Consider the following 26,008-nt stretch of genomic DNA (forward strand, 5'->3'; position numbering starts at 1 on the left):
TTATATACAAAACATTTGAAAATCGTTAATATCATGCTAATATTTAATTCAAACATCAGAATCAGTATTTATTGCAGGGTCATTTAAGGAGATGATAGAGGAAAGTCTGAGTACACAGGGGAAAACCACTGACCAGCAGTCAGTACCTGACACCTACTCCAAATGGGATTCAAACTTATAACCCAGAGGTAGAAGGCTTGTGGTAAATATGTCGAGACATCTTTACTACTCCGCAACATAAGGCGACAGGCCCAAACAAGCTAATCCATCCTTTTCTTCTTCTAAATAACCAATGCGTCCTAATTAGTGAACAATATTGATGAATTGCAGGCACAAATATTAGGCAATCATTATGACTTAATTGTGTTTGGCTTAAAATTGCAGGCAGAAAACAAGATTTCCATCTGGGATGGGAAAGAGGAGGTATTTGGTTTATTTGCTCACTTTCATGCATTTATACATATAATTAGTTAAAAAATCATTTAAAAACCACAAAGTTCGAAATTACGTTTTAAACTACCTCTCAATGACCTGTTGGGGGTCATGCAATCAATATTTGATCATAAATTTTGGTTATTTTAATTGCGCTGTATCCAAGAAAAACTTGTAGCTTGATAGCGTTCGTTTGTGATTTTCTATGTAAAAAAACACCGTTTAACTTTCTTGTTCTCTAAAATATATGTATTTGTAAGGCATTGAGTGTTCGACGAGGACGATATTGTCTATTTTTATCAATTTCTTACTTATATGAGAAAAAAACAGTTTCTTTTCGATAAAATAGGGGTAGCAGATCTAGCCTTTTATATGATTATTCATGAACAGGCATATTTCCATGGTACATGTAAGAATACAAATGTTTTCATATCTGTCATATACTCATATAAATGACATTTCCAAATCTTTTATACTGGGTATCATGTTATTATTTATATATCAGAATCAGTTTATCTATTGCAGAAATTTTGATTTTTAAATATGATTTGTTTTTCACATCTTTTTCATTTAGAAACATGTAAAGCTACAGTAGTATATCACTGCTACATGCATATATTGTATAAACTGAACATATTTTGACTAAGAATTACTAATTGAGCTATATGCTGAAAGCAAATATCAGACTGAATAAAGTTTGAAAGATTAAATGATGGTTTCATGACACCCAAAATATTCCTGCAATATAGGATTATCTCCCCTACGTGCAGATTCTTTGAAAAAAACAATTGTATATACCTTCAATAACGGATCATTTTTACAAAAAATTGTTGCATTGATAATATTATATGGTATACAATACTACATTACGCATGTACAGTCGAGACTGTCTTATGTGACTTTCCAAGGGACCATCACAAAAAAGTCACATAAGACAGGGAGTCACTTAAGGCAGTCCAAGTTCATCCGCAACATAACTGTACAAAAATCTGTCTTTAATTGTCTGTTAATTTATTCTTCATTATAAATATATATATAAATATAATTTTTTTAAAAGATAAATAAAAAAAATAATAATAAAATTAAAAAAAAAAAAAAATGAAAAATTATTATTAATTTTTTTTATTAAAAAACATTTAGATATAGTTATAAATTACAAGCAGACATACATTGATGCTTGGTTTTAATTTTGTTCAAGATAAATATTCTATCTGGAGGGGGTGCAATTTGGGGTTAAAAATCTTTTTTTGCAATTAAAAAATATATATTTGTGTGTCATAGTTTTTCAGACTTGAAAAAAAAATACAAAATTACACTTGTCAGAAAACAACCATTGCAAAACAATTGCAGATGTTGTGTAAATTAAAAAAAAAAAATCATTGCTACTGTACAGAAGAGGTACCATTTTAAAACCTGGGCTTTATTTTGCTGAATTTTACAAATCTACTGTACACTGCTACCAAATGGCGGCCATTACAGAAGCCCAAGTCGTGTGCATTTGTTTTTACAAGACTTTTGATGTTATGAAGAAAATATAGGGTTTCTGACTATGGGATGGCAGTTATAATGACTGTTTACTCATATCAAAGAACGAAATTATGTTTGGTCGTAAATGCCATGTACAAAACAAGAAGAGAGTCACCCACGCCAAGCCATAGGATGATACGGTAGGCAAAATAAAACATGCCGATTTATTTAACGTTATTAATTGTAAATGTTTACCATTGTTTAGTATTAAGAGATATCTGAATGATATCTAGCCTTTTTAATAGTTTAAAGCAAAATCTTGTGGAAAAAAAACGATCTTTCATGATCCGTCAAAACTGGTTACACTTATATTCTTAGTCAACAGTCGATGTTTAGTTCGATGTTCATACCTCTTTAGCTATCATAATTATGGCCTCAGGCGAATGAAAAGTCGCTCAAGACAGACTTACAGTCACGTAAGAAAGGAAGTCGCTGAAAACAGACTCATTATATAGCAAAATATGTTGGGGGGTCTCAAGTAAGGTCACATAAGACAGGGAGTCGCTACATACAGGGGGTCGCTCAGACAGTCTCGACTGTATATATATATATCATACAGATAAACCTCTTTGAAATCAGTACGTTTAATAATGACATGATTTTAACTTTAAATATTTTAAAGTTTTAATTACTGAACTTAACAAATGCTGTAACATAGCAAAAACAAACATTCCACATGGAAGAATATGTACTGTAAAAGCAAAAGTTGGACTAATAGGAAAAGATGATATAACTATAGATTTATTCAATATTAAAATTAAAAATTCAATGAATTTGTCCATTACTACTAAAAACTGACTTTGAAAGAATGTGCTTTCACTACCACAGTCTTAATCATTGTTTATTATTGAAGTATTAGGTATACCTGGTAAGCAGTTCTAGCTCCATGACAGAGGCCACATGAGAAATTTTAATTGGGATCGAATAAAGGGAGGTAAATTTCTAATTCAGTATTTGTTTAGCTATACAAAATTTCCGAGCATAATGCTAAATATTGAATTCTATTAGACTTCATGTTTATAAAAGTGCCTGCAATTAGTTGAAATTATCACGTGGCTGAGAATTAATAACATTGAAGGGGTGTGGGGGTGGATGAAGCATCATATTTTACCGAGATGCATTGTTCCCATGCCCATGGTAACCGCTCTTCGTCCAAAGAGTTTATATAATCGGCTACCTTCCGAAGATTAGGATAAGCTGTAAAAGAATCCGCTACACCTTCCGAAGATTAGGATAAGTCTTTAAAGAAGCGGCTTCCAGTTTTGAATTGGAAGTGCTAGTTATATTTCACTTGCAATAAATTCTTGTCAATAGTCTTACAGACCTGATGTTGGGTCTGCACCATGCTGAAATGGAGGAATGTTCAAACAAACGAACTTGACCTTAATATAAGGTCACAGTGTCAAATACGCTAAAAATCTTTGAATTACCGTGAGGTCCTTAACGTCTCTCAATTCATCCGCAACACCCCTTAAGGTGTTGATCCACTAGAAATCTAATACGTCTTATTAGGTAACAAATGAAATACACAGAGGAAATATCACGTGAATATGACAAGTCTTAATAGAGATGCGTTGTTCTTATATGTATGTGAACGGGTATTTAAACATTGCCGTCGATCATTTCAGCCACCGTCAATAGTACAATATATTTTTCAAACAACAAAACTATCATAACAAGTATCAATATAACAATTTAAGCGAAAAAATGACAGTTTACCTTGTTTTCTTGCAATGATTGCATCTACATCTGTATTAAACACAGGCATTTCCCCATCTTCAGTCTTCAGCTATAATCACAACATAAACGGTAAATAAATATCGACGATAAATATCAATAGCTTAGTACAACTCGACTAAAACGTTTTAAAATTATTCACATTTAGCTGTAGATTTTAAAATTGTAATCGTAATAATGAGTCTCTGCAGTAATAAGTAATTTTATAACCCTGATGATGAAAACAGTATAGTGTTGGCAATATATTTTGTTTGAATGATTGACAAAAATGCTTGGCTTTTGATTTCCAAATTCAATGCATTATTTATATATTATATTTCGTTATTTAGCGACAATGCTATTTAAATGATACTGAATGGTTATATGGGTTCTTTAGATGTTTGGTGAATAAATATATTCATTACACATCTCGTTATGTCTTAGCAGTGATTTCAATTTAGCGGCATGGAGGAAAGTTATAGCTTCGGAAGGGATAGAAACTCAGAAAATCTTCTTGTCATCACTTTTTTACTGCAAGTTTTTGTCATACATTTCCATCAGAAACCATATTGGATAATTAATGGCGACCTGTACGATAAATGGGTACGTGTAACGCCGCAACGAAATGCTTGACCTGCCACAATGTCCGTCCAGGTGGGAGTGCGATTCTTATAAATTCTGGAACAACGTACTCAGGTATTAGGGGATCGTGCCAGGAAAGTGATCTAGTGTAGTCTTAGGTATTTAGTATCAAAATCTGGATAACATTAAAAAATAAACAATCTATATATCACAGTTATACTCAACACCGGTTTGTGTGTCTGAATTATTTAGTTATATGGTGCTACCTATGTAGTCTTTTGTATCTCATAAATTTTCTAATAGATTTTTCTCAATTTATGTAAACATGTAACAACTTGTTTGTCATGAATATATATTTTCTACCTTTTTTTAGTTAAAATTCGAATCGATGGAGCCACCATTTAAATGGTCGATCTTCCCAACATATGCAATGCTGAACATTTGTTTCTGTCAGTGGGTAATAAGGGTTAGGAAAAAAATGGTTTGGATGTGTGTTTGTGAGTGTGTGTGATGGTAATGAGGGTGAGTGTGATTGTGTGTGTGTGGTGATGTATGTGAGGGAGGGTATGTTGTATGTGTGTGAGGGTGTGAGTGTGTGTGTGTGTGTGGTGTGTGTGTGATTGTATGTTTGAGGGATGGATGTGTGAGAGAAAGAGAGAGAGGGGATGCATGTGGGATCCTCCTAGCCCATGCTCTATAAAGATGCTGCATACTCAGCAATGCTAAAATCGATGGGAGAAATATCGATATTCGACTTTCATTTCCGAGACAGTTCGTACACTTTTAAACCAATCTGATTAAAATACAGATCCTTATTATCACTACGTTTAATAAGAGGATCTGAGAAAATCCCATTTGGGGTACATGTCCAGGTGACCTTTGAGGAAATGGCCTAAGATCGAATAGCTAACTTGCGAAATTTTGGACAGTGAATTTCAGGGGACGAAATAGTTTTATAAAACCGTCAGAATTTTTTTGTAGTCATCTCGCCCAAAGAGCACAATAAAGCTAATTGTTTATGTATACTAGAACGAATTATCGTTTTCAATGATATGTGACAAGGTGTTAGAAAAATGTATCTTATGATGACGATTCCACGTGGTATAAAGGTCATCTGGACGTATGACCTCCTATGGGTATTTATCAGAATCCATTTATATAACGGGTCAGTAGTATTATAAGGATCTGTATTTAATCAGATTGACTTTTAAACCCGTGAACAATGTGTACAATATTAGTTGTATATTCATGATTACCACATGGCATAAGATTAACCTTTCTAAAATATCAGTTCGAATTTATGAATGTAGTTTTAATACTGTGGAAATGTATAGTTAAGGCTACAACTAAGTTTTCACACAGGTTATCTTCCCATTCAAAAACTTTTCGGAGTCTCATTGCGAAATTTGCACACAAGGATGTTCATGGTACTGATCATTGTTATAAGTTCTAATGAGCATCTTGTGTCCTGACTCGAAGTTATATTTGAACTGTGTTGTTAAGAGTTTAATACATTTATAAATCATGACTACTTAAACCTCAAGAATATCGTGTATATTATACCTGAGATCATGATATGGCACCTTTTGCCTAGATAGCGCGAAATATACTCGATATCAGATCAGATCCTTTCCTTGCGGCTTCGTCTTCAATGCAATTCGAATGGCAAAATAAAATGTTGATAATAAGGGTGTATGTACAACATTAGAAAGTTATGGATATGATAAAAGATTTTAATGGTTACCCGATAGAAAATAATATGATAATAAATTTCGTAAAGTACGTTTAATGTTTATTTTTAAAATTCCACCTACCGTTAGGCTAGTTACAAACATTAGGCCTAGGCTATTCACCTACTGTATGTATACGATTTTTATTAAACGGTAATGAAGTAGTACTAGGCATAAGATAATTGTATCCTAATGTGAATCTAAATCTGTTAATATATGTTTGACGTCGAAGTGGATTATTTCAACGGAGAACATAACTATACATTTAATTACCAGACTGTGTCCTTAAGATCATGGAGTACATGTATAATGGAGTACATGTATATGTATGAATTTACAAACACGCATGCACCGGGTGCATGTAATAAAAGCCCCCCCCCCCCCCCCCCCCCCCCCCCCCCCCCCCCCCCCCCCCCCCCCGTGTGAAGGGCATCAATATTGATACTGTTTTTATATGTTGTTTTTGAATTAAACTTGTTACAAAATCATAAGATTGTAACTGTCATCACGAAGTCAAGTTTACAATGCGATGCTCATTTAGTTTCACACTCATTTCAAAATGTTAAAAACCCCGAAAAATAATAAAACAATTGTAGCATTTTGATTTCGGTTAATACATGGTTATATCGACCACAGAAAACATATTGACCTCGGAGTACGCCCTCGGTCAATATCCTTTCTTTGGTCGATATAACCATTATCGACCTCATCAAAATGCTATATTTGTGTTCTATATACACGATATAAATTGATATGGTAATAAGTTGTATGTACACAATATAAAATATAATACGATTATAAAATTGTATGTGCATGATATAAAATATAATATGATAATACACTGTGTGTGTACACGATAGAAAAACTAATATGATAGTATACTATACGTAAACGATACTAATTTGTATGTACGAGATAGTATATTTTACAAAAAATATAAATACGATTATATAGTGGCCATAATAGACATCTTTCATTTTGCCCGACACGGAGTACGGACACCGACACCGACACGGACTTCCGAAATCTGGGGGCCGTCACGAAATGTAAAATTGACAAAATTGTTACAAATACGTTATATTTATATAAATAGAATATACTTGCCGTGTCGTATCTTTTAAAGTTAGACATTATTGCTGGAAGTAGTTTTAAGTTTAAATTGGTATCATTTTCTTTCATTTTATAATGTCAGGTTACACTGAAAATCAATCAAATGAAAACTCAATTAATATAGGCGGTACTAATTATACAAATGCATTATACATCTGGTAATTTGATTGACTATGCTAAAAATCAGGGGATGCAATAAATTTTGTGTCTTTAAAAACATACTTCAGGTATAATTCGGTACATTTTTGTTGATATATTGACATATACAAATATGTACGTTCTTAATATTTTGAAATCAATTGAATACTGCTTGCAACTTCTATATAACTTTAAATGTGTGATTACTTTCAAATTTGTTAATCATGTTCATTGTTTAAGTTTATTAATTATACATTTTTGATATGATATGCTTGATTCGCACCTTAAAATGGTCGTCTGCTACAGCACAGTCCTGTCTCTATGCACGTGGAAGCTGACCTACCTGTGTCATGCTAGAGTGCATATCCAGATCTTATCGTATAGTTTTCATTTGATAGACAGGCTTTTGACTATTGATATACGGACGACCTCTATATGTGTACCCAGTATTACACATATAGAGGTGTCCGTATATCTACAGAGTCGAAAGCCTGTGTATCAATTGTGACAGTGCAATGGCCGGTAACAATTTCTGATATATCTTATTTGTTTGGTTTAAATACATAAAATTTGCAAAGGTAAAATTGATCAGTGGCTTAGGAAGATAAACCGTAATGAGCGGCAAAGGTCCTCAATATTTTTGACATCCTTGAATATGATTATATAATTAATTATTTAATGACTCACCCGAAATTTAAAGAAATAATTGAACACATAACACGTACTTTCGCATAGTAAATACATATTGAAGGTTACCATGTGCGCACATTTCATTTAGACGATTGGACGAGTTACGCAATGCATTATGGATAAATAGATACATATAGCTACGTATTTTTTCCATTTCCTTATATATATATTCCATATGTTACACTCATTTCTATTGGTTAAATCGTGGAGATTATTTTTCCATCCACCGAAAGAATTGTACGTCAGGTATTATGACTTCCTAATACAGAACATTTTCGCGGGGAATTTTAAAAACGGCGCAGTAATTGGCCAAACTGAATTATTGGATAAGATATTGATGTGCCACAACTCGATTTTTTTAATAGTAAAAATAAATAAAATCACGGAAATATATACTAAATTGGTACCTGATTGAGTTATCTGAATTAAATTATAATATATTCTATATACATATAATATGTTCGGATAGGTATGGATTAATTTTATGAATCAATGAAAAATTGATGGCGAGTTTGACTCTGTTGTTGACATCTGTTTTTTGTGATAGACAATGCTACCTCACGAATTTGTGTTATTGGTATTAGTCCGTGTCTGTGGGTCACGTTTTTTTTTGTTACGTACTCCGTTGCTCGTGGCAAAGATGATTGAAGATTGTTCTTCAAGTACGGTCTTGACTCGTTAAAACGGCAAACGCTACCGTCCATTTACTACGTTTACTGATTTTATAGTTAATAATCATGTTAGTCCACGATCAGTTGACCAATGTTGAGTTAGTTCTATTGTTTGAATCGGTAATTTCAAATTTTATAAGTTTCTGAGCCTGACAGAAATAAAGTGTTGTTTCTCAGGTAAAATGATCCAGTATGGCATGGTTTCTGTCTTTGTATCGCTGTTAAGACCTAAGGATCTAGCATGCATCGTCTTTGTTTGGTCTAAGTACAAAGTGATTAGGGGACGGTAGTGATCACAAGTAAAACTCCACAAAATATATACGAAATTATATTAAAACCCAAATCCTTACCTTGTGATGTATGTCCGTGTTCCCCTTTCATAAATAAGAAAAAAAAATCCTAACTACGTCCTATTGTTTACCTCCCGGTCACTTGCTCCTCCTCCAGATCACATCACCCTGGACGACACATGATTAAATTGAATTCAGTAGCAGTTTAGACATCAATGCGTTCTACAATGCCTGGACTATCGAAGCCTTACAACATAAAACATTTATTTATGTTTATTATTTTTCAGGGATTTTTTGTCATTCTCATTTGTGGTCTAAAAACACGCCATACGTGATTCACCGATTGAAAGGACTATATTGCACGATTTCTCCGATAAGTAAGTGGTTTCTAAAAAAAATATTGCAACGGTTATTCTGTAGATAACGTTATCGTCTACGTTGCGCTACAAACGCTTCGTGTCCCTGGCTGCTTTGAACATAAACGCTTTGATTGGACGCTGACGTTTTGAAGCGTTAACCTTCCTAATATGTGTTGTGACTAGAGCGATCGTTTGGATTGTGTTCGGTTTGTCATATACAAAGATGTGATTTAGATCTTCCAGCTGATGAACTACAGTTTAAACCTTTTTTAAGTTTTTTCAAGCATAATACACGTCTGGACGAGAAGGAATATATTCGAATAGGTAGCTTCATTAAGGCATCTTAGTAGCCTTTGAATATGTGGAATACATTCGATGCTGCTTTTATTTTTTTTATGATATTCCAACTAGGCTACTTACAACTATTCAGGCCCGCTAGGCATATTGACCATTACAGTATGGCATTATCACGATTTTTTTATTATGACGCGGAAGGAGTACTAAGCATAAGACTTAATGGTTTCTTAAATGTCATTGCTGCAATATGTACATATATGTTTTGTCGGAAGTAATTCTATGTCAACGGAGACATACGATAGAAGTTTATATGACTTGTGTCGCACTTTAATGAACATGGAGACTCTAAATGTATAATGTAGTTTTTCAGTGGGGACCAGATGGTATGCTCAATTTACGGAAACACGCTCTTGCCACCGGTGTGGGTTCAGCTAATGTGTTAAAGCTTAGACGATGAATCAAGTTGATTACTGTTTCGCATATGGTTGTGTTTAGGATTGATACTTGTTTTCTAATAATCATAAGGTCTTGTTATTGTTTCCACATGAAGCAGAATCTTACAACGCGTTGCTCATTTAGTTTCGCAGCTCTCATTTCACAATTTAAGAAAATCCAGAGAAATAATAAGAACAATTACAGCCTTTGATTTCTAGGTCACTTACATGGTTATTATCGACCACAGTAATTAAATATCGACCTCTGAGTACACATATTTTTTCTTGGTTTGGTTCGAAGTTAATCCAATGTATGCTATACGACTCATCAAAATGCATATATTTTGTTATGAATGATACAATAAGGGAAAATTTGTGATAGTTATTATGTGTTGTTTTCTGGACTGCGTTGACATTGATGTTCAATTAGGCTTGATACTTGAACACAATAGATCCCCAATTGTTCTTTTTGCCGTGTTTAATTGTATTGGATTTACGTTTCTTGTATAGTGTGTCTCCCTGTGTGTGAGAACTTTCGTATGGTTCCGATTGTAAGTAGCAATTGGATGATGACAGTTCATAGTAATACATTACTCTGTTGGACGTCATTAAGTATATCACATATTATGAGAACGTAACTTACTTACAACAATTAAATTTCGTGAATTATTCCTTTAAACCTGGTTTTTAATAAAGCTATATAATTAATTTTTCTTTTGTTTTCATACCTAATCTGCGCTTTCTGATTGGCCGCGCAAATATTTCTTTGTGCATACACACGTATGTAAACAAAAAATACGAGAATGGTCGTCGAATAAACACCACCGACGTTAACGTGTACGTCCCAAATAGTATGACATTTGACCGTTGCGATATTGATTCCGTGAAAAAATGATATCCCTTGTAATTAAAAAAGTTCACTAATAATGTTCATTTTAAAAATTACTTCATTTTATCATAATAGAAGTATAAAATTACCATTATTGATAAGTATTGAAGCTGCTGCACTCCTCCTATTTTTTAATTTTATGCGGTGTTATGTAAAAGAAAAATCTGTTTTGCTCAACTTATGTGAGAATCCGGCTACGCGGATTCACACAGTTTGCAAACAATTTTTTTTTTCATACCCCGATAAAATTAAAAAAATAGTGACATCAATGCTTAAATACAAATTAAAACTGACCAATTTAAACCTGGTTTATACAAATTAAACTTAACTATTTAAACCTGGTTTATACAAATTAAACTGAATATATTATATTATATATATACCGGACAATGTGAAGATTATTTTTTCTGTATATATATATATATACAGAAAAAATAATCTTCACATTGTCCGGTCTGTATATATATATATATACAGAAAAAATAATCTTCACATTGTCCGGTGTAATAATATAGAAAAAAATGCACAAACGACGAAGTCTTCGTTAAGCATTAGCGCTTTCACTTTATCTTCAGATGCTCAACTGTAGTTACATGGTAACAATAACAACAACAATACATGATGAAGTCATAGGTTTGTTGACGTCACAATATATAAAGGGGAGGTAAGTCTTAAATTAGACTATTTAGTTTAGGTTTTAATAATTTGATATAAATACTTTTCTTTCTCTTTTCTTTCTAAAATAGTGTCTGTGTACATTTTGTAAAATGGAAATATCTTAAAGTTCTTTTGTCCACATACATCAAGATGTTCACTTTGTTTGATTTTTCCTATATTCAGGAGAATGTATATGTTGTTTGTGGACGCGGACCCTGCCTCTTAATTTGTCTCCTGGTTTCTCCAATATAGTACTTATTACAACCTGGGCACGTAATTACATAAAGTACATTCTGTGTATTACATGTCATAGATAAATTAATTGTAAATGTTTTTTCTTTGAAGTTGTATGATTTGCCTTCTACTATAAACTCGCACGTGCCACATCTTGGGTCCTTACATTTTCTGACTTTAAATGTCTCTTCAGTTGGAAACTTTGATTTGCATAAAATTTCTTTTTAGATTTTTTGGTTGCCGTTTGCTGTTGATGATTTTTGACTTTTCCATTACCCTTTTCATTTTTTGGTCGTTACTCAAAATTTCATTAAGGTTTTTAACTGTGGGGAAAATATTGACGTTCCGCGGGTTGTGTGTTGTGATGAGAGGTATTATCCTGTCTTCACGGCTTTTTCTCTTAACTTGGAGTAAGCTTTTTCTGTCCAGCTTGAGGGTTTTATTGATTCCGTCTTCAATGATTTTTCGCGGATAATTTTGTTGTTCTAAATACTTAAAAAGTTCTTGCATACGGATATTCCTTACTTCTTCTTCACTGACTATGGTATATATTCGTCTTGCCAGGTTATACGGTATGCTCCGTTTAGTATGTCCCGGATGACATGAACTAAAATGAAGGTATTGATGTGTATCTGTAGGTTTATAATAAATATCTGTATGAATACTTTCACCCATCTTCTTCACTAAAATATCTAGAAATGCAATTTGATTGGAATGTATGTCTATAGTGAAATGTATATCTGTGTCAAGTGAGTTCAATAATTTCTCGAATTCAAACAATTTCTCCTCTTCGTGTTGCCAAATGATGAAACAATCATCTAAAAACCGTTTCCACATGTCTATTATATACTGTGTTAGTTCAGTTCCCCACTTCGCTTCCACTTGGTCGTACAACAATTCCTCAAGGTATCCAAGGGTAAGTTTGGCATAGGTCGGCGCAACTTTAGTTCCCATTGCTGTTCCCTTGATCTGTATAAAGTGTTCATTTTTGAAAGAGAATGTGTTGTTTTTCAGAATCAGTTCCATTGCGTTTAAAATGAATGTTTTTGAGAAGCGATGGTGAATTTTCCCGTGATTTTTATTTATCCAATATTCAATTGCTCTCAGTCCTAGTTGGTGTGTTATATTTGTATACAAAGTTACTACATCAAGGGTGACCAATTTGGCGTTGTCTTTAACTTTTTCTGGTAGATGGTTAAGAAAATCTAGATCATCCCGTACGAAACTGTTTACATCTTTGCATAGCGGTTTTTAAATAATATCCAATAAATTACTTAATTTTTGTGTTGGTGCATTTGGTTCATCCAACTATCTGGATCTGTTTTATTCACTTAAAAACAGTGATACCTGATGATTTAAGTTTATTCAATGTGACGTCTATATGTCCCCATAATGAAATAGATTGCGTATTTGAATTCATCTTTTCGATTTTGCTGGAAGCAGTTTGAATTGATTGACCATTTCCAAAGGTCACCTGGACCCAGATGGATGTTGTCAGATCATCTTTTCTAACGTAGTGATAATAAGGATATGTATTTTAATCAAATTGGGAAAAAAAACACATCATGACGGTAAATTGTCACGGTTTAGGAGTTTAAGAAGCACTCAGCTTTATCATAAACATTGTATATAGTGGATTCATGAGCTGATTATGGAGAGTTGGGTAGAGACCCACTGTTCGCGCGTTTCTGAGATTTGTTTGACGTTTCGGTGATAGAGTTCTAAAGATCGGTTATTGAACATTTTGTATTAATATTTATTTTGTTACAACATGATTTCTATGAATTAAATTGTATACTAAATATCTTATTGTATATATTTAAAACACCCAAACTTATGTTAAAGAACCTTCAAACAAAATTGCCGGTTTGATACGGTAATAGTCTGTTTCGTATATCTATGTGTTGATACTACTGTCCGTGCTTTGCTCGTTGTCTTATTAAAACTAGTTATAGTCCTTTTTTTCAATTTCTCTATCGGTACTTTTAATCATTTTCTTTATGAGCGTTGCTAATTTTATAACATATTTGAATACAAATCCACAATCTACTGATTGTGCTTAGCACAGAACCAGATTGTGTTTCTGTCTGAATATTTGACAGAAAAGGCAGATGTTTACAGCAGTGTAGATTGTGTCTAATATTTCAATGACAATGCTATCATAATCTGGTGCGAGGGCTTCTACAGTTGCTGTATAAATGGATATTCGAAACTGAGCGAGGATTACCAAATACCACTTGCTGTATATAAATGGGCAGGTACAAATTACATAAGTAAAAATACAATCGCATGTAATCGACCTGAGGTACAAAGTCAAACGACAAACTTCAGCGTGCACAAAAGAAAACTTTGAAATACTGACGTCATCTGTGTATGCAAACCGTAATTTAATTTAAGTTTATATCTTTGTTTGTGTATCCCTATTCAATTTATAACAACAAATTAGAAGACTTCAACGATTGGAATCCCATGTTATAGAGGAAACATATATTTTAAATGTAAGGATTAAAGCACTCAATTATAGTTTTTGGCCGAAATGCATTTCAGTTCAACTTTGACTTGATAAAAGAACGCTCAAGGAACAGAACAAAAGTTAATCTACTGAAAGATGGTATAAATTGCAACATGTAAAAAGGTATTCATCCGGAAACAATTTTAGCAAAGAATTTTCTGTCCAGTTTGTGATTAAGGAGTGTTGAGTAAGTAACGACACGGTGATATCTGTTGGCTTCTATCAATTTAACGATGTACTTCTCTAGGAAGTCAAAATTTCTTGTATTAAACTTTTGTTCTTTTATAGATTTTTGGAAATAGGAGTTCATAACATAAAAGGAAATTTGCAACTGGCAAGTTGTTACAGATATTAATAAACTGTATTTGGAAATCTCATAATTCCATTGATCTTTGTCGAAACGAGACTTCAACCGGACTGAAACCTTAGAAGAATACATCCTTAAGCGGGAATGGAAAGTGATAAAAAACAAAGGGTAGATGATGATGATGAAAAACTTTGAAAACCAAGAAAATAACGCTTTTGAGTTCATCAATAATAATGTACTATTGTGCAGAAAATACCAACATGGTGATGAGAAAAACATGACAAGTAAACAAAGAAACGTTCCAAAATATGCAGGATAAATAAGATGAAATATGTAACCGGACTAATTGGAGCTCAAAGGAATGTCACAGTTCCCAAATAGGTAGTTCATCTACCCATCATTATACAGGGACTCTAGAAATGTCCGCCAAAGAGTTATTGCCTTCATCTACAAGGATATCTAAATAACAGGAGTAGAGATCTGTTTTGGTTACAATAAATTGGTGGAATACATACAATCCCGTGCCAACAGTCAAAGCAAGAATTAACATTATTTGATAGAACTGATTGGGGTGATTGGGGTGGGTCCTTGCTTCAGTTTAATCGAGTAGTAAAAATAAATGACTGGCAAGGTATATGCAAGCCACAATAAGTTATGAATACCTAAGAGATGCTGCATTAAAATTTCTAACGATGTTGCCCACTTAAGAATATATTCTCGAAAGTTTAGTAAATAAATTGCAAAAGAGTATTTAATTCCGATGGAAATGCATCTTATCGAAGTCAAACAACACTGTGTATATCTATCTTATACAAACATGTTCCATTGATCATAATTAACTGACTGCTCTCTTTGGTTGTTGAAGCCGTGCCTGTCAAAAAGTATTTCAATTCAAAGTAATACCTAGTTTCACAAACTTCACGTTACATAATGAATTGAACTAGAAATGTGTTGACAATGATATGATTATGAATTATAACTCACTTTTATGTACAATATAATAACTTGAACGTGCACAATACTAAGGTGTACGTACATGATAATATTACTAATAATATTCTATTAGATACCCACGTTTCGCGAGCTTCTGAGATATTGTTTGACCTTTACATGGGAACGTTCTAGAGATTGTTTATTTAAAATTTTGCATATTCATTTGGATAACATGTGATTACTATGAATTAATTGGATTTGTCAACACATTACTTATGTATGTTTTCCTCTAACAATTTCATCATATTCTGGTGTGGGGACATCTTTAGTTGTTAATAACTTTATATATGAATATCCTAAACTGAGCGTTTGTGTGTTTGTTTGTTCGATTATTTTAACGTCCTATTAACCGTCAGGGTTATGTAAGTAAGGAGTTAGTAAATTTAACAACAACAAAAAAAGGAAAAAAAAATCCTCCAAGGATCCAATATTTGTTGGCGTCTACCATTAACCTTAGTCGATACTGGCGATTATGTCAACTATCAAACCATATCGCGATATATGTGACTTCCAACTGACTTAGATCAATTCTGGTCATCTGGACGTGACCTCCTATGGGATATTGTCAGATCCTTTATATAATAAAGTGGTTAAAAGGATCTGTATTTTAATCAGATTGACTTTTAAACCCGTACAATGTGTACAATATTACTTGTATATCATTACCGCATGGCATAAGATTACCTTTCAAAATTTGATTCGAATTTATGATGTTTTAAACTGAGAAATGAATAGTAGCAACACATTTACAGGTTATCTTCCCATCAAAAACTTATTGGACTCAATTGCAAAATTGCAACAAGGTTGTCTGGTATGATCTTGTAATAAGGCATCTATCATGCTCGATGGTAATGAACAGTGCTTAAAGCTAATAATTTAAAATCAACTACTTTAAACTCAAGAATATCAGTATATTAACCTGATCAGGATTGGCACCTTTGTCTAGAAGCAAATATACGATATCAGTCCGACCTTTCCTTGCGGCTGTCTTCAATGCATTGGACTGGAAAATAAATGTGATAATAAGGTGTATGTACACAATAGAAAATGATATGATAAAAGTTTTATGTACCCGATAGAAAATAATATGATAATAATTTGTAAAATGCGTTTAATGTTTATTTTTAAAATTCCACCTGCCGTTAGGCTAGTTACAACATTAGGCCTAGGCTAATCCTACTGTATGTATACGATTTTTAATTAACGGAATGAAGGACTAGGCATAAGATAATGTATCCTAATGTCAATCTAAATCTGTTAATATATGTTTGACGTCGAAGTGGATTATTTCAACGGAGAACAAACTATACATTTGATTACCAGACTGTGTTCTTAAGACATGGAGCTACATGTATAATGGAGTACATGTATATGTATGAAATTTACAAACACGCATGCACCGCGTGCATGTAATAAAAGCGTGAACGGCATCAATATTGATACTGTTTTCATATGTTGTTTTTGGATTAAACTTGTTACAAAATCATAAGATTGTAACTGTCATCACGAAGTCAAGTTTACAATGCGATGATCATTTAGTTTCACACTCATTTCAAAATGTTAAAAACCACGAAAAGTAATAAAACAATTATAGCATTTTGATTTCGGTCAATACATGGTTATATCGACCACAGAAAACATATCGACCTCGGACTACGCCCTCATCAAAATGCTATATTTGTGTTCTATGTAGACGATATAAATTGATATGGTAATAAGTTGTATGTACACAATATAAAAAATAATACGATTATAAATTGTATGTGCATGATATAAAAATAATATGATAAAACACTGTGTGTACACGATAGAAACTAATATGATAATAAGTTATTCGTACACGATACTAATTTGTATGTACGAGATAGTATCTTTTACAAACAATATAAATACGATTATATAGTGGCCATAATAGACATCTTTCATTTTGCCCGACACGGAGTACGGATACCGACACCGACACGGACATCCGAAATCTGGGGGCCGTCACGTAATGTGAAATTGACAAAATTGTTACAAATACGTTATATTTATATAAATAAAATATACTTGCCGTGTCGTATCTTTTAAAGTTAGACATTATTGCAGGAAGTAATTTTAAGTTTAAATGGTATCATTTTCTTTCATTTTATAATGTCAGGTTACACTGAAAATCAATCAAATGAAAACTCAATTAATATAGGCGGTACTAATTATACACATTCATTATACATCTGGTAATTTGATTGACTCTGCTTATAATCAGGGGATGCAATCAAATTTCGTGTCTTTAAAACATACTTCAGGTACAATTCGGTACTTTTTTGTTGATATCTTGACATATACAAATATGTACGTTCTTAATATTTTGAAATAAATTGAATACTGCTTGCAACATCTATTTAACTTTAAATGTGTGATTACTTTCAAATTTGTTAATTGTGTTCATTGTTTAAGCTTATTATTATACATTTTTGATATGATATGCTTGATTCGCACCTTAAAATGGTCGTCTGCTACAGCACAGTCCTGTCTCTATGCACGTGGAAGCTGACCTATCTGTGTCATGCTAGAGTGCATATCCAGATCGATATCGTATATAGTTTTCATTTGATAGACAGGCTTTTGACTATTGTTATACGGACGACCTATATATGTGTACTCAGTATTACACATATAGAGGTGTCCGTATATATACAGAGTCGAAAGCCTGTGTATCAATTGTGTGACAGTGCATGGCCGGTAACAATTTCTGATATATCTTATTTGTTTGGTTTAAATACATAAAAATGTTCAAAGGTAAAATTGATCAGTAGCTTAGGAAAATAAACCGTAATGAGCGGCAAAGGTCCTCAAGATTTTTGACATCCTTGAATATAATTATATAATTAATTATTTAATGACTCACCCGAAATTAAAAGAAATAATTGAACACATAACACGTGCTTTCCCATAGTAAATACGTATTGAAGGTTACCATGTGCGCACATTTCATTTAGACGATTGGACGAGTTACGCAATGCATTATGGTTAAATAGATACATGCAGCTACGGATTTTTTTCATTTCCTTATATATAAATTCCATATGTTACACTCATTTCTATTGGTTAAATCGAGCAGATTATTTTTCCATCGACCGAAAGAATTGTACGTCAAGTATTATGACTTCCTAATACGGAACATTTTCGCGGGAAATTTTAAAAACGGCGCATTCATTGGCCAAACTGAATTAGTGGATAAGATATCGATGTGCCACAACTCGATTTTTTAATAGTAAAAATAAACAAAATCACGGAAATGTATACTAAATTGGTACCTGATTGAGTTATCTGAATTAAATAATAATATATTCTATATACATATAATATGTTCGGATAAGTATGAAATGAACATGAAAAATTAGGCGAGTTTAATTTGTTGAATTCGTTTTTGAGACAACCCCCGAATTTTGGAAGTCCGTGTCGGTGTCGGTGTTCGTACTCCGTGTCGGGCAAAATGAAAGATGTCTAATACGCCACCGTTACGCAACGCTATCGTCATTTATACGTTATATTTTAGTTAATAACATGTCAGCCATATCTTGTCCAATGTGGTAATTTCTATGTTTGAACGGAATCAAATTTAATATTTATTACCAGCAGAAACAGTTGTTGTTTCTCAGGAAAATGTTGATGTCTGGTTCTCTTTGCCTGTAAGACCAAGTATCTAGCATGCATGTCTTGTTGGCAAGTACAAATTGATAGGGACTTATTGATCAATAACTCCACAAATATACAAAATATATTTAACCCAAATCCTTACCTTGTGAATGTCCGCTCCCCTTTCAATAATAAACATAACTTCTTCCATGTTACCTCCTTTCACTGCCTCATCCAGAACATCATCCTGGACGGCACATAAAATGAATCAGTAGCAGTTACATCAATGCGTCTACAATGCTTCGAATATCGAAGCCTTACAAACATAAACAATATTTATGTTTATTATTTTTCAGGATTTTTTGTCACTTCTCATTGGTCAAAAACACGCCACGTGATCACCGATAAAAGACTATATTGCACGACTTCTCCGTAAGTGGTTTCTAAAAAAAATATTGCACGGTTATTCTGTAGATAACGTTATCGTCTACGTTGCCAAAACGCTTCGTGTTCCTGGCGCTTTGAAACAAACGCTTTGATGACCTGAGTTTGAAGCGTAACCTCAAAATGTGACAGACGACGTTAATTGTTTCAGTTTCTAACAAAGATGATTATGATTTCAAGCTGATGACTACAGTTTAAACGTTTCAATTTTCAACATAAACACGGTAGGAGAGTAGTAAATAATCGAATAGCATTCATTAAGCATCTAGAGCCATTGAATAGTGAACACGTTCGATGTTTATTTTCAAAATTACACATAGGCTACTACAACATTAGGCCTAGGCTAATCCTACTGTATGTATACGATTTTTATTTTACGGAATGGAGTACTAAGCATACGATAATGTATCTTAATGTCAATCTGAATATGTTAATATATGTTTGACGTCGAAGTAAATTATTTCAACGGAGAACAAACTATACATTTAATTGACTGTGTCCTTAAGACATGGAGCCTCATGTATAATGGAGTACATGTACATGTATGCAATTTACAAAACACGCATGCACCGGGTGGGTTCATGTAATAAAAGCTTGAAGTGAATCAATTGATACTGTTTTCATATGTTGTTTTTGGATTATACTTGTTACAAAATCATAGGATTGTAATTGTCATCACGAAGCAAAATTTACAACGCGATGCTCATTTAGTTTCGCACTCATTTCAAAATGTAAAAAATCCAGAAAAATAATAAAACAATTACAGCATTTTGATTTCGGTCAATACATGGTTATATCGACCACAGAAAAAATATCGACCTCGGTCCATATTTTTTCTTTGGTCGATATAACCATGTATCGACCTCATCAAAATGCTATATTTATATAATATACAATAAGGAATATTTGTGATGTTTATGTTTGTTTTCGGACCGTTGACATTGAATTTAATTAGCTATACTTAACACAAAGATCCCAATTGTTTTTTGCTTCTTAATTGTTTGGATTTAGTTCTGGAAGTGTCAATAAACTACGATGGCCGATAAATAGCAAGGATTGATGACATCATAGTAAATAATACACTATGACGTCATAAGATACACATACTAGAAGTCACACTTACATATTAAATCGAATTATTTAAACCTGGTTTTAATAAATCTATATACAAATTAAACTGAACTATTTAAACCTGGTTTATACAAATTAAACTGAACTATTTAAACCTGGTTTATACAAATTAAACTGAACTATTTTAAACCTGGTTTATACAAAGTAAACTGAATATATATATATAGATAACTGGATCTGTTTTATTCACTTAAAAACAGTGATACCTAATGATTTAAGTTTATTCAATGTGACGTCCATACGTCCCCATAATGAAATAGATTATGACGTAAATTGTCACGGTTTAGGAGTTTAAGAAGCACTCAATTTTTTTATAAACACTGTATATAGTGGATTCATGAGCTGATTATGGAGAGTTGAGTATTTTTAATTTTGTTGTTCTAAATACTTAAAAAGTTCTTGCATACGGACATTCCTTACTTCTTCTTCACTGACTATGGTATATATTCGTCTTGCCAGGTTATACGGTATGCTCCGTTTAGTATGTCCCGGATGACATGAACTAAAATGAAGGTATTTATGTGTATCTGTAGGTTTATAATAAATATATGTATGAATACTTTCACCCATCTTCTTCACTAACATATCTAGAAATGCAATTTGATTGGAATGTATGTCTATAGTGAAATGTATATCTGTGTCAAGTGAGTTCAATAATTTCTCAAATTCAAACAATTTTTCCTCTTTGTGTTGCCAAATGATGAAACAATCATCAAAAAACCGTTTCCACATGTCTATTATATACTGTGTTAGTTCAGTTCCCGACTTCGCTTCCACTTGGTCGTACAACAATTCCTCAAGGTATCCAAGGGTAAGTGTGGCATAGGTCGGCGCAACTTTAGTTCCCATTGCTGTTCCCTTGATCTGTATAAAGTGTTCATTTTTTGATAGAGAATGTATTGTTTTTTCAGAATCAGTTCCATTGCGTTTAAAATGAATGTTTTTGAGAAGCGATGGTGAATTTTCCCGTGATTTTTATCTATCGAATATTCAATTGCTCTCAGTCCTAGTTGGTGTGTTATATTTGTATATAAATTTACTACATCAAGGGTGACCAATTTGGCGTTGTCTTTAACTGTTTCTGGTAGATGGTTAAGAAAATCTAGATCATCCCGTACGAAACTGTTCACATCTTTGCATAGCGGTTTTAAAATAATATCCAATAAATTACTTAATCTTTGTGTTGGTGCATTTGGTCCTCCAACTATCTGGATCTGTTTTATTCATTTAAAAACAGTGATACCTGATGATTTAAGTTTATTCAATGTGACGTCTATATGTCCTCATAATGAAATAGATTGCGTATTTGAATTCATTTTTTCGATTTTGCTGGAAGCAATTTGAATTGATTGACCATTTCCAAAGGTCACCTGGACCCAGATGGATGTTGTCAAATCATCTTTTCCAACGTAGTGATGATAAGGATATGTATTTTAATCAAATTGGGAAAAAACACATCATGACGGTAAATTGTCACGGTTTAGGAGTTTAAGAAGCACTCAACTTTTTCATAAACATTGTATATAGTGGATTCATGAGCTGATTATGGAGAGTTGAGTAGAGACCCACTGTTCTCGCGCGCTTCTGAGATTTGTTTGACGTTTCGGTGATAGAGTTCTAAAGATCGGTTATTGAACATTTTGTATTAATATTTAGTTTGTTACAACATGATTTCTATGAATTAAATGGTTTACTCAATATCTTATTGTATATATTTAAAACACCCAAACTTATGTTAAAAAACCTTCAAACAAACTTGCCGGTTTGATACGGTAATAGTCTGTTTCGTATATATATGTGTTGATACTATTGTCCGTGGTTTGCTCGTTGTCGTGTTAAAACTCGTTATAGTCCTTTTTTTCAATTTCTCTATCGGTACTTTGAATCATTTTCTTTTTGAGCGTTGCTAATTTTATAACATATTTGAATACAAATCCACAATCTACTGATTGTGCTTAGTACAGAACCAGATTGTGTGTCTGTCTGAATATTTGACAGAAAAGGCAGATGTTTACAGCAGTGTAGATTGTGTCTAATATTTCAATGGCAAATCTGGTGTGTGGGCTTCTACAGTTGCTGTATAAATGGATATTCGAAACTGAGCGAGGATTACCAAATACCATTTGCTGTATATAAATTGGCAGGTACAAATTACATTAGTAAAAATACAATTGCATGTAATCGACCTGAGGTATAAAGTCAAACGATAAACTTCAGCGTGCACAAAAGAAAACTTTGAAATACTGGCGTCATCTGTGTATGCAAACCGTAATTTAATTTAAGTTTATATCTTTGTTTGTGTATCCCTATTCAATTTATAACAACAAATTAGAAGACTTCAACGATTGGAATCCCATGTTATAGAGGACACTTACATTTTAAATGTAAGGATTAAAACACTCAATTATAGTTTTGGCCGAAATGCATTTTAATTCAACTTTGACTTGGTAAAAGAACGCTCAAGGAACAGAACAGAGGTTAATCTACTGAAAAATGGTATAAATTGCAACATGTAAAAAGGTATTCATCCGGAAACAATTTTAGCAAAGAATTGTCTGCCCCGTTTGTGATTAAGGAGTGTTGAGTAAGTAACGACACGGTGATATCTGTTGGCTTCTATCAATTTAACGTTGTAAAAATTTCTTGTATTAAACATTTTTCTTTTATAGATTTTTGGAAATAGGAGTTCATAACATAAAAGGAAATTTGCAACTGGCAAGGTGTTACAGATATTAATAAACTGTATTTGGAAATCTCATAATTCAATTGATCTTTGTCTAAACGAGACTTCAACGGGACTGAAACCTTAGAAGAATACATCCTTAAGTGGGGATGGAAAGTGATAAAAAACAAAGGGTAGATGATGATGAAAAACTTTGAAAACTAAGGAAATAACACTTTAAGTGACAAGACCTTACAGGTTTTGGAAAATATAGGGGAGAAACTCGAATCACTAGAGGAGTTCATCAATAATAATGTACTATTGTGCAGAAAATACCAACATAGTAATGAGAAAAACATGACAAGTAAACAAAGAAATGTTCCAAAATATGCAGGATAAATAAGATGAAATATGTAACCGGACTAATTGGAGCTCAAAGGAATGTCACAGTTCCCAAATAAGTAGTTCATCTACCCATCATTATACAGGGACTCTAGAAATGTCCGCCAAAGAGTTATTGCCTTCATCTACAAGGATATCTAAATAACAGGAGTAGAGATCTGTTTTGGTTACAATAAATTGGTGGAATACATACAATCCCGTGCCCACAGTCAAAGCAAGAATTAACATTATTTGATAGAACTGATTGGGGTGATCGTGGTGGGTTCTTGCTTCAGTTTAATCGAGTAGTAAAAATAAATGACTGGCAAGGTATTTACAAGCCACATTAAGTTATGAATGCCTAAGAGATGCTGCATTAAAATTTCTAACGATGTTGTCCACTTAAGAATATATTCTCGAAAGTTTAGTAAATAAATTCCAAAAGAGTATTTAATATGAAAGAATCAGTTTGGACCGCAAGAAAGAAACTGCATGGATTTCAGACAAAGATCGAAGACAAATAAGGACTTATGTTTATTTCATGAAATTCTAGTGTTGAAACTAAAACTATTAAACATTCGGATGGAAATGCATCTTATCGAAGTCAAACAACACTGTGTATACCTATCTTATACAAACATGTTCCATTGATCATAATTAACTGATTACTCTGTTTGGTTGTTGAAGCCGTGCCTGTCAAAAGGTATTTTAATTCAAAGTAATACTTAGTTTCACAAACTTCACGTTACGTAATGAATTGAACTAGAAATATGTTGACAGTGATATGATTATGAATTATAACTCACTTATATGTACAATATAATAACTTGAACGTGCACAATACTAAGGTGTACGTACATGATAATATTACTAATAATACTGGTATTAGATACCCACGTTTGGCGAGCTTCTGAGATATTGTTTGACCTTTACATGGGAACGTTCTAGAGATTGTTTATTGAAGATTTTGCATATTCATTTGGATAACATATGATTACTATGAATTAATTGGATTTGTCAACACCTTACTTATGTATGTTTTCCTCTAACAATTTCATCATATTCTGGGGTGGGTACATCTTTAGTTGTTAATAACTTTAGATATGAATATATTAAACTGAACTCTTGTGTGTTTGTTTGTTCGATGATTTTAACGTCATATTAACCGTCAGGGTTATGTAAGTAAGGAGTTAGTAAAATTTAACAACAACAAAAAAGAAAAAAAATCTTCCAAGAATCCAATATTTGTCATTAACCTTAGTCGATACTGGCGAACATGTCAACTATCAAACCATATCGCGATATATGTGACTTCCAACTGACTTAGATCAATTTTATTTGTTTTGATAATTACACATTGATTGTTTTAATACACAGATATATACAAAAAATGTATTGAAAGTTATCATTTTCTACTACTAGGTATTCTGATATTAAATATGTATTGTTAAAGTTGTTAAGTCAAATTCTTACAGGAAGCCTACATTAAAACAGTATGTATATGTAATGAACATACAAGAAGTGCTACGCTATTAAATTGTTCACAGACTTCTCATTTGCAAGATAAATATGAATGATCAGTTCGGTAGGAGTTTCCAACCGATACTTACACCGTTTGGTTACGTCAACGGAGATGGTTTGATTGAAAACTAGCTCCGATCAATTTCGACATCGCATGATAATCGGAGGCTTGATCGGAAACAAGTCCCGCCTACCTCAAATCTGATTGACCGACAGAAATACCCGAGTGCCGGTGTACGCTAGCATCTAGGTATGTGCTTGTTCGAAAGACTAGCGCATAGCCGAGAGAGTTTTGGAAAAGTAAGGCGTTAGTAAATTTCACCAAAAATCTCGTTAATATAGTGAAAATAAAATAGATGTATATTGATTGTATTTATCATCATCTCTTGGCGGCTGTGGCCTACTTGATGTTTTGCTTCCAATGTATAATTAAACAAACTGGGGGTTTAGTCAAATGGCATTATTTAATGTTTTAAAATGTACGTACACAATAGACCGAGTGAAAAATTATGAATATATAATCATGACTTAAAATCGGCAATGCATACATTTAATGCTTTCGACCAATTTCTGGAATAAACATCATTAATATCTTAGGGATGTGAATATTTTCCAAGAATATAATAACTATAAGCGCCAATCATTGACCTAAGGTGATACTGGCAAAAATATAAACTATAAAA

The 26,008-nt window shown here is 32.9% G+C and overlaps 1 long non-coding RNA gene across 1 annotated transcript; it reads right to left on the reverse strand.

The window, feature by feature from the left end:
• Nucleotides 1-3,678: 3,678 nt before the first annotated feature.
• Nucleotides 3,679-19,435, reverse strand: LOC138311735 (uncharacterized). The gene is made up of 3 exons (XR_011206730.1): nucleotides 19,350-19,435; nucleotides 16,488-16,571; nucleotides 3,679-3,748 (listed from the first exon to the last, which is right to left on the reverse strand). It is a non-coding gene; the product is annotated as an uncharacterized lncRNA (long non-coding RNA).
• Between the last annotated feature and the right edge of the window lie 6,573 nt (nucleotides 19,436-26,008).

Source organism: Argopecten irradians, unplaced genomic scaffold (assembly GCF_041381155.1).
Source record: "Argopecten irradians isolate NY unplaced genomic scaffold, Ai_NY scaffold_0098, whole genome shotgun sequence".
Lineage (NCBI taxonomy): Eukaryota > Metazoa > Mollusca > Bivalvia > Pectinida > Pectinidae > Argopecten > Argopecten irradians.